Raw genomic sequence first — 9187 nt, 5'->3', positions numbered from 1 at the left:
GGTAGTCACAAAATCAGTTTAGTATGAGATCGTCGACTCCAAGCTGTCACCGAGCGCTTCCCTGTCAACTAGACCGTGGCACTGAATGCCACATCCAGTCTCCTTAATCATGTCCAGGGATAGCGGCCCCACCGCTTCTGGGCAGTCCGTTCCAATGTCTAATCACCCTTTCTGTGGGGAAATTCCTCCCAATGTCTACCCTGAATCTCTCTTCATGTCATCCTGTCACTGGCTGCCTGGGACAAGAAGCTGACCTCCCTGCCTGGCTACAGCCTCCTTTCACCCCTTGAGCCTTCTCCGGGCTAAACAATCGCAGCTCCCTCAGCTGCTCCTCATGGAACATGTGCTCCAGGCCCTTCACCTGCTTTGGTGCCCCTCTCTATCCTGATGCCCAAAACTGGACAAGAAAATAAAATTCTATAGTAGTCAGACAGCTGCAGAGCAGCTATTTGTTTATTCAGTGCTGGGAGTGAGGGGGATTTTTCTGCCAAAAACTCTCAATCCTCTAGCTTTCAACTACATTTTAAAAGTCTTTCCACACAACATCATAATTACAATGTATCATTAGCATACTCATATTTGCATAAAGCTGTGTCACAGTTTTATAAATTTTTCACTTCTGCGCATGCATTGGTTCCTTCTGTGGTGGTCATCAGTCTCCTGATGGTCTTTTGATGAAGGCTTCTGTAGTCTTCCTCATGGTTGAACTTTTCAGCTCTATCTTCAGTGCATGCTTGGTACTTCTTGTTTTTCAGTCTAACTTGTTTCTAGCTAATTTTGCAGTTTGCAGGTTCTATTAAAACTTGCTCTCTTGCTCTTGATGGTGCATGTTATCTTGTTATCTCACTGGCTTTGTTGTCTGGCTTGCTTTGCTACCTTGCTTTACTTGCACATCTTGTTGCAATGTGGTCAGCCTTTTGCTACCTACAACTTAGGATTCAAGACAGAGATGCGCAAATAATAGCTGGATAAAGCCTGGGGCTTGAATCTGTGTGCAGTGTTGGGTATGGCACCTCTGCACCCTAAGAGTTGTTTTTCAATTTTACATTAGAGAAGAGTGTTCAATACAGTGATACATTGAGAAAGTCCATGCACTTGGGAAATTGCCCATCCTTATACCCTGTCATACCCTATATGGGCATAAATCAGGAGAAAATATGTGGATAGAAGTTCAATAAATAATATTAATAAATAAATAATAATAACTTATGTAGTAATTTCGTGGTTACATATAACTGCAGTGTTGTAAAAATGGTTTTACTGATGTTTCATACACTAAGATTTTGTGTATGCTTTATTCTCTTTTCTTAAGCAGTGAAAATGGACTATGAATAGTTGTTGTGATGAGATTAATAACCAAACCAATGAAAGAAATATATTCTCGTTGTCTGCTGTAACAGCAGAAGTCTGAAGAACGCTTGTGTTATGAACACTGCAGATTGACTCAATGCAAATTGTTGCACTAGGTAAATATCACAATATTCGTATTGAATCAAAACATTTCTTCCCTCTGCCATATGAAAAATGACTCTAATGAATTGGATCCCTGTGGTGTAGTTTGTCTGATTTTTTGTTAAGAATCTCTCTAAGCCATGAGAGAGAGTACAAACACTGATCAAAATTGTAGTTTCATTGAAATCAATAGCAAAAGTCTCACTGATTTCAGCAGAGACAGGATTTCACCTCATATATGAATGAAAAGACTTGGAATGAGTGTCTCATACTGTAGATATAAAGAAGTAAATTCAACAGCTCCCATGGTTCTCCTTGAGTTCTGAGAAAATTGAAGGAATTGTGACATGATGTTTTCTTTCTGGTGTCGGAATGATCTTATGGGGAAAAATTTTGCAGTAATTCTAATTTCTAATATTTCTTCCATGTATCTGAATAATTTCATTAACGGAGTTTGTTGTAAGTGATTCAGGAATGTCATGCTTTAATAATAGATTTGTTGGCATATGAATAGTCTAGAGATCAAACCTTGATATCTGTTCTATTTCCTCACAGTATCCCCAATTTCTTCTTTACTGTTTTCTTTCTTTTGTTGTCTTTTCCTTTCTTTTTTTTTTCCTTCTTTGCTTCTCTCTTTCAAAAGAAAAGGTCTTGTAGGAGTGGTCTTCACTGCTATTTTGTGGAGGATAAAGCTTTAATTTTCACTTCACCATGTGGAAGAACCTCTACTGAAACTAAGAAAATTTGTTTGAAAATAAGATATTTAGAAAGTTAAAGAATGTAAAAAGTAAATCTGAAGTACTTGATAACGTTTCATTAAGAGTACATGTTTACTAGGCCAAAACTATACTAATGTTAGAGAATAAGCAGGAAAAAATTCATTTAATGAGAAGGAAAAAATCCTAAAAGTTTTTGTTCTGGCATAGTTCCATTATGTTAGAGGATTTTTTCTGATCAGACTGAATCTACTGGCTTAGGTTTCAGAAAGCAACAAAAAGAAACCCAAATCAAACAACTTCCTCCAAACCTTTTTGCACAGTAAGGAAATGAAGTAGTTATGTTCAAGTGTAGATGGAACAAGGGATGTTAATATAACTGTGTTAATATTACTGATTAACTTTCTTTTTTAAAGTCTTGCATTATATTTATTTTTCCTCTCTGGTCTTGTGATTGCTAATTTTTACCTGTGTAAAGTCAAGGTGTACTTTTCCCTAGCCTGCCTTCTGATAGTCTTATCTTTCCCGTAGCTTCCATTATTTTCTCCTCCATTATATCTTGTGTCTTCTCACTTGTACTGTATTAGGATATTTCTGTATATGTACTGTAATAGGATATTTCCTATTATATTATGGATATAATAGCTGTGATACGCTGTTCTGGCTTCAGAACAAACACAGAAGAGAGAATAGTCTGTGCATGTAGCCTTTCCTTCTATTCTCAATTCGCAGTTCTATCCTATCTGTCTCCAAATCATGAATCTCTCTGTTTTCCTTCCGGTAGTCATTCTTAAGCCAGAGCTCCTCCTTTGCAGTTTTGTGAATCTCTGCCACTTTAGCTGATACATAGCAATCTCTTTGAATTTTTCTTCCCAGAGCCTTTTACTGCTGCATCCCATATTTTTCCTGAGCAGAAGCTAAAGACAACCTTTCTTTTATGCTACAAAAAACAGTGGCAAAATGATGGTCCATTTTTCACTGGAAATTTTCAGTAGCAGTAGAAATACAGTAACAGTTTGGGTCAATTTGGATAGCTATACTCTTGCTTCTTTAAAAATCTCAGAAGATAACTTTGAAGCGGTAAAGTCTGACTACACAGATTTAGAGCAATGAAAGCTTTGATTATTTGACTTCAGTAATGCACAGAGGAAGTACCTGGCTGCCATCCTAGGACAGCTATAGATCTTCAAACTGCAAATACAGAAAAGCTTTATTAAAGCTCATACTCATTTTCTGTCATGCAACTAAATCTCTGGGTGTATTGAATAGTTTCTTGAATTCTGTTTATGTCATGGTTTAACCCCAGCCAGCAACTCAGCCCTACACTGCCACTCACCCTCTCACCCTGGGGGGAGGGGGGAGATAATCTGAAGAGTAAAAGTGAAAAAAACTCGTGGCTTGAGATAAAGCAAGTTTGATAAGTAAAGCAAAAGCCATGCACACAGGTGGAGTAAAACAAGCAATTAATTCATTGCTTTCATTTGGCTGGCAGGTGTTGTGCCATTGCCAGGAAAACAGGGCTCCATCACATGTAATGGTGACTTAGGAAGACAAACACCATTGCCCCAGAGGTCCCTGCTTCCTTCTACTTCCCCCAGCTTTATATCCTGAGTGTGACATCCCATGGTACTGGAGATCCCTTTGGTCTGTTGGGGTCAGCTGTCCCAGCTGCGTCCCCTCCAACTCCCTGTGCACCCCCAGCCTCCTCACTGGTGGGGTGGGGTGAGAAACAGAAAAGTCCTTGACTGTGTAAACACTGTTCAGCAGTACTGGATTACAGTTACCAACACTGTTTCCAGCACAAATCCAAAACATAGCCCATACTATGTGCTATTAAGAAAATTAACTATATCCTAGTCCAAACCAGCACAACGTATTAGAGATTTGTTCCAGCCTTTCAGAAAGGAAACTATTCTATATATGTAGAAGGTATGTCATAGTCTATTGTAATTTTGGTATTTAGAAAACGTGGGTTTCTCCTTCAAATACAGTGGGGCTTGCATATTTTTTAATTTGTGTTGTAAGATAAAAAAAAAATCCAGCAAGATAAGCTAGAAAAGAGAGTTGTAATTATAGCCACTGATAATGCACTGTACTCACATTAGAAAGTTCCATTTACTTTTGTATGTGAAGGTAAGGTGCCCAAGTAGAAATTTCCTTTACTTACAAAGTAATCTAATGTAGCTAATTGTACAAGGTCAAAATGTTGTATGCTTTGTTAATACAGGAGTGTCTACCAGGCTTATTGAACTGCATGCAGTTGTATATATTGGATTTGTGTGAAGGTTATTGATTGGGCAATGAGTTCAGAAAATACATGTTACATCATTTACGTCAGCACGTATTTGGATGTGCTTTTTCTTTTTTTCATACTGTTTTAAGACCTTTTCTAGAAGGGTATGGCCAGATAAAACATAGCTCTTTCTAATACTCTTTTGTTAGAAATAAAGTTATATAACAGAGAGTAAGGGAAAATAAATTGTTCTCTCTGCTCATAAAGAAAATTGTACAGGAAGGATTTATGTATTGTTTTTAAGATTTCCCCTAAAGTACATATCTATCTGCAGATGTATTTTATTGGGATTCTCATCTCCTTCAGAAATTAGAAGTTTCCTCTCAGATTAAATGAACTGTGATGGGACAATGATGTTTTCTTATTCTTGCAAAAAACTTAATTCAGCTCAGTAGTCTTGAGCACTCATTTTTCCTTTCTTGCTTCTTTTTTTCCCTTTTTTTGGTTTTTGTTTTGTTTTGTTATTTTTTTCAGCAATTGTAGAAGAAAAATAGTTCTTCAAAGGAAGAGAGGAATTTTGAGATTAGGGGGTGATGAATGCTTTAAAAATATCTGAATTAAGTGATACTGATTAAAAAAAGGGGCCAAATCAAGGGAGAGTTTAAAAAAACAACACACATAGCCTGTGGGTAAACATATACATTTGGATTCAGAGTGTTTAAATACCATTTAGCCATCCTTAGCTGGAGTAGTATTAAGAAAGGAAATAAATTCTATTTCATCTCACTTCTAAGACTAACCAAGTATTTCAAGCATTTCAGTCTCTGGTCATGCATTAATGGACACAGACTTTAAGAAGAAATAAGTACTCTTCTTGTTGAGGTGCAAGGCAGTTTACAGGTAAAATGGAGGCACACAGGCATAGATTTCCCTTGCTGTGCGTTCACAGTGCTTCTTGTAGTTTTAAGAAACCTTCTTTTAGAGTGCCGATTAAGTTTCTAACAATACAGCAGCCTAGTGGTTTTGTAATGTTGTAAGGATAGCTCTTCAGGGTGAAAAAGAGTTCTTCTGGTCTTGTAAGGGGCCCATAACCCTCTCCAGGGTTAAAATAACTACCACCACGGTTCAAAACTCTGAGGTTTAAAGGGACCACATACTTAATTGCTGCCTTTTCAAATCAGCACTATCATTAATAGTGTGACTTTTTTTGTTTGGTGGAACATCAGGATGCAAATGTAAAAGTATCAAATAATGTATCATACTTTCACTTCCAACTTTGTACTATCTTTTATTTTAGGAGTAATTGATTCATTAATACATTTCCCATTGAAACATGTAGCAGTTATACAAAAGTGAGTGCATTTTCATTTTGACCACTAGGTACATGATTAATCTATAGGTGAGTAAATGGTAACAATTATACAATTTTTTTAAATTTAAGGATTGCTAGTAAGCAAAGATATTTATCTTCTTTCCCAGTAAACAAGTTTAAATATTTTCATTTATTAAGTATAAATATTGGCTCAGGATAAGCCAAAGGTATGCAGTTTCTTAAACCACCAAAACGTATTGCATGAGCTGATAATGGTATTGCAGCTGTGATGACAGAAGATTACAAAGCAGTGTATATTCTGCCTAATTAGGCTACACTGTTAAAGATGCTGGCATTGAAGCAGTCACAAAGAAATGGGAGGAAATATGTAGAATTAGACAATGGAATGAGAACTTCCAGTAATGGAAGCACTGCAAAACACAGATTTTCCTCATAAAGAAAATAAAAGAAAGGTGTATTTTTGTTAAAGTATTTCTGTCTTCCATTTCAGTTAGTTTGAGTTCATAAGCTAGAATGGGAAGTGTTTTACCATTTTTATTACAGTGTTGTTCTATAAAACAACCTTTTTTTCCATCTGTATGTCTGTGTGGGTATAATTGAGATGCATAACACATTAGGAGCATTTAACAGGCATAGAATCTGTATTGTTCTTTCAGTTATTTTTTATTGCACTTGGAGAGATATTCTACCTACAAAAATGTTTCCCTGCATTGGGCATCTTATTTTGGAAAATTGATAGAATTTGGAGTAGCAAAAAAAGATCGTGGAGACCAGGAATTATTAATTAATGCATCAGTTCACAAAAAAACCCCCTGTTTTTACAGTAAAGCTAAGCATTAGTGCCTGAAAAGTTGCCAAGTGAGTGCAGTAATTTCCATAATTCTGCAGTTAAAACTGTCTTCATCATGAAGGCATCTGATTAATTTGAAGATCATATTATCTTATAGGGTGAGAGAGGATGAACTTCATGCAGCTTGTTAGTGTTGCCTCAAGACTGTAGAAAACTTGTCATGTGATTTGTCACTAAGAGGAACCTTGGCAAAGCTAGCAAATTATAGACACTGCAGCCTTCAGTATTACCAACGCTAACAACTTTTGACATTAGATTATTAAGAGTGTTCTTTTAATAATAAAAATAAGAATTTATTACTGTAGCACCTAATTGGATGAAAGTGCTTCTCAAAATAGGTGAAAAGAGACACTGCCTATCCTGAGGGCTTCTCAAGCATGATTTAATGTGGTGTTAAAAGTGAGGTGTAGTCATGAGCATCGGTGGCTTTATCCTGTATAACTGTCACTTGTAGATTGATATTTTCAAAAATGGAATAAGACACCAGTTTTAGTCGGCTGACTTCTTGTAGGATCTGCAAAATAAATTGGTTTGAATAAGGATCTTAGTAGCACTGCAGGTCAGCTCAGAAGAAAATATATGTAGGATATTGGAAAATACAGACAATTACATAGATGAGTGTGGAAGCTGTGGAAGCAAAATACCAAATGAAAGCACAGATTTCGCCTTTTTGTTGTGGTTATTCTACTAAAATATAGTAGCCAGGTGTATAGTTGTTTATGGTTTACTCTAAGGAAAAATACTGTCAAGAGATGACATGCCAGTTGGGGCTCACTTGGAAATATTTAGACTTCTTGATTTTTCTGTGGAGTGTCTTTCTTTGGAGAAGAACAACTTTTCTCTGCTCTTTGTAATGAACCATATGGACTGTTCACTTGTAAGACTTATTGTAGGATTCATTTTCTGACCATTTCTTTAAAATCATCTTATGTGAGCCAAGAGGTTAATCAAAATACAGTTCACAACATAGATGAGGAATTGAAAATCATTTTGTAGTTACTGATTTTCTATTTTAAAGATAATTAGCCTGGCTTAATGATACAGTATTATGCTGCAGGCAATATAGATGTTGATTGGCAACTCTGCTCTGGGACTGAATTCCTTCTATGAAGTCACTGGACATAAAACAAGCATGTTTTATGGAATCAACATATCCCTTGATTAAAGACAGTCCAATCCATTTCATAATTTTGCAATTTTCCTACAAATAAGTAGCAGATCATGAGAAGTTACACTTCCTGTTTTGCTGAGTTAGAAACCATTATAAAAGGCTTTTTATCCACAGGAGTCAGCAGAGGGTCAGGTATGCTATGAAAAGCTGACAGCTGCAGAAGTGTTCAGGTAAGTTCTGAGCTGTAGGCACATTTCAGCCTCTACTCTTGGTTCAAGGACATTGCTTTACATGAACTTGTAGTATGAAATCTGCACAGGTGATTAATTCTACTACCTTGAACGTGTTCTAGGGAGTAGAAAGCTTTTTAATGGACATGAATGGTCATCATAATATTTATATGTATATTTTCTTTTATGTTTCAGGGATGTTTTAGTACATATTTAAAAAAAAACCTGCAAAGCAAAGACTTGTTTAACTAGCACAAAAGTCACTGAATAAAGATAATAATTTATAACCTATCTTGCACCGTGGTATCATGTGAAGCAAAAACAATGCAGCTCAAAGAGGGAGAAAAAAGGAACAGTTTAATGTTAGCACTGATGCATTTCAGTCGCTGCTTTCTGAAAGTTAGATTTTGGGATTTTGATGGCCTTCTAGAATTCTGCTGTGTTAATTTGTCAGTAAAAGCAGCAGATGCTTGGAAACAACTGTTTGCCTCAGCCTCCTGCGAAAAATGGATGAGAAGAAAGGCAAATAGTAGTTCACTGTATTTGCTTTTCTTAGTGGTTTGAAAGTGACCTGTTTTCCAGTTGGTACTGAAAAAAAGAGAATAGCAACATATGTAAAAAAATATATATGAAACATGATATAGTGTAAAGTGATTGATTCTTTGTATGCCTATTGGAATCAGGGGTCAAGTACACATTCTGACTTTTATGAGTGGTTAGGAATGTGCTGGGGACTAAGTTACATAATAGTGCATTAGAAAATAGCACAAAGAAAAAGCCCTTCTATTTATTTATAATTCATTATTTATTAGAAAAGCCTGGAGGACCATGAGCATTAAAATTTTAGAGAGCAGGAATGATCTTTGTGTTCTGTACATGCAAACTATGCAGAGTAAGCTGTGTTGAATCCTTGGTTATAGCCTTTGCATGCTTCTGAAATTAAAATAATTGCATCATACAAACATGTATTTTCTGTCAGTATTTTCTTTCATTACTTCTGTTTTTAGTCTGAAGCAGAACATATTTAGTTCAAGTCCTCAGCCATTCAGTTTTTGGGAAGTGCTTTAGATAGTTTCTGTACTAGGTTAATATACCTCCACCACAGCTATGACAAAAATATCATCAAAAGATTTAAAAAATTCATTATTAGCACTGAACCTTGTGATGTTACCTAAACGAAGACACTCAGTGCCATTTTAAGATCCACTAAATCATCATAAAACTCCCATACATTTGGAGCTGGAAGTTTCAGCACATCTACA

This window comes from Camarhynchus parvulus, chromosome 3 (genome assembly GCF_901933205.1).
Source record: "Camarhynchus parvulus chromosome 3, STF_HiC, whole genome shotgun sequence".
Lineage (NCBI taxonomy): Eukaryota > Metazoa > Chordata > Aves > Passeriformes > Thraupidae > Camarhynchus > Camarhynchus parvulus.
This window is presented reverse-complemented; position numbering follows the sequence as displayed.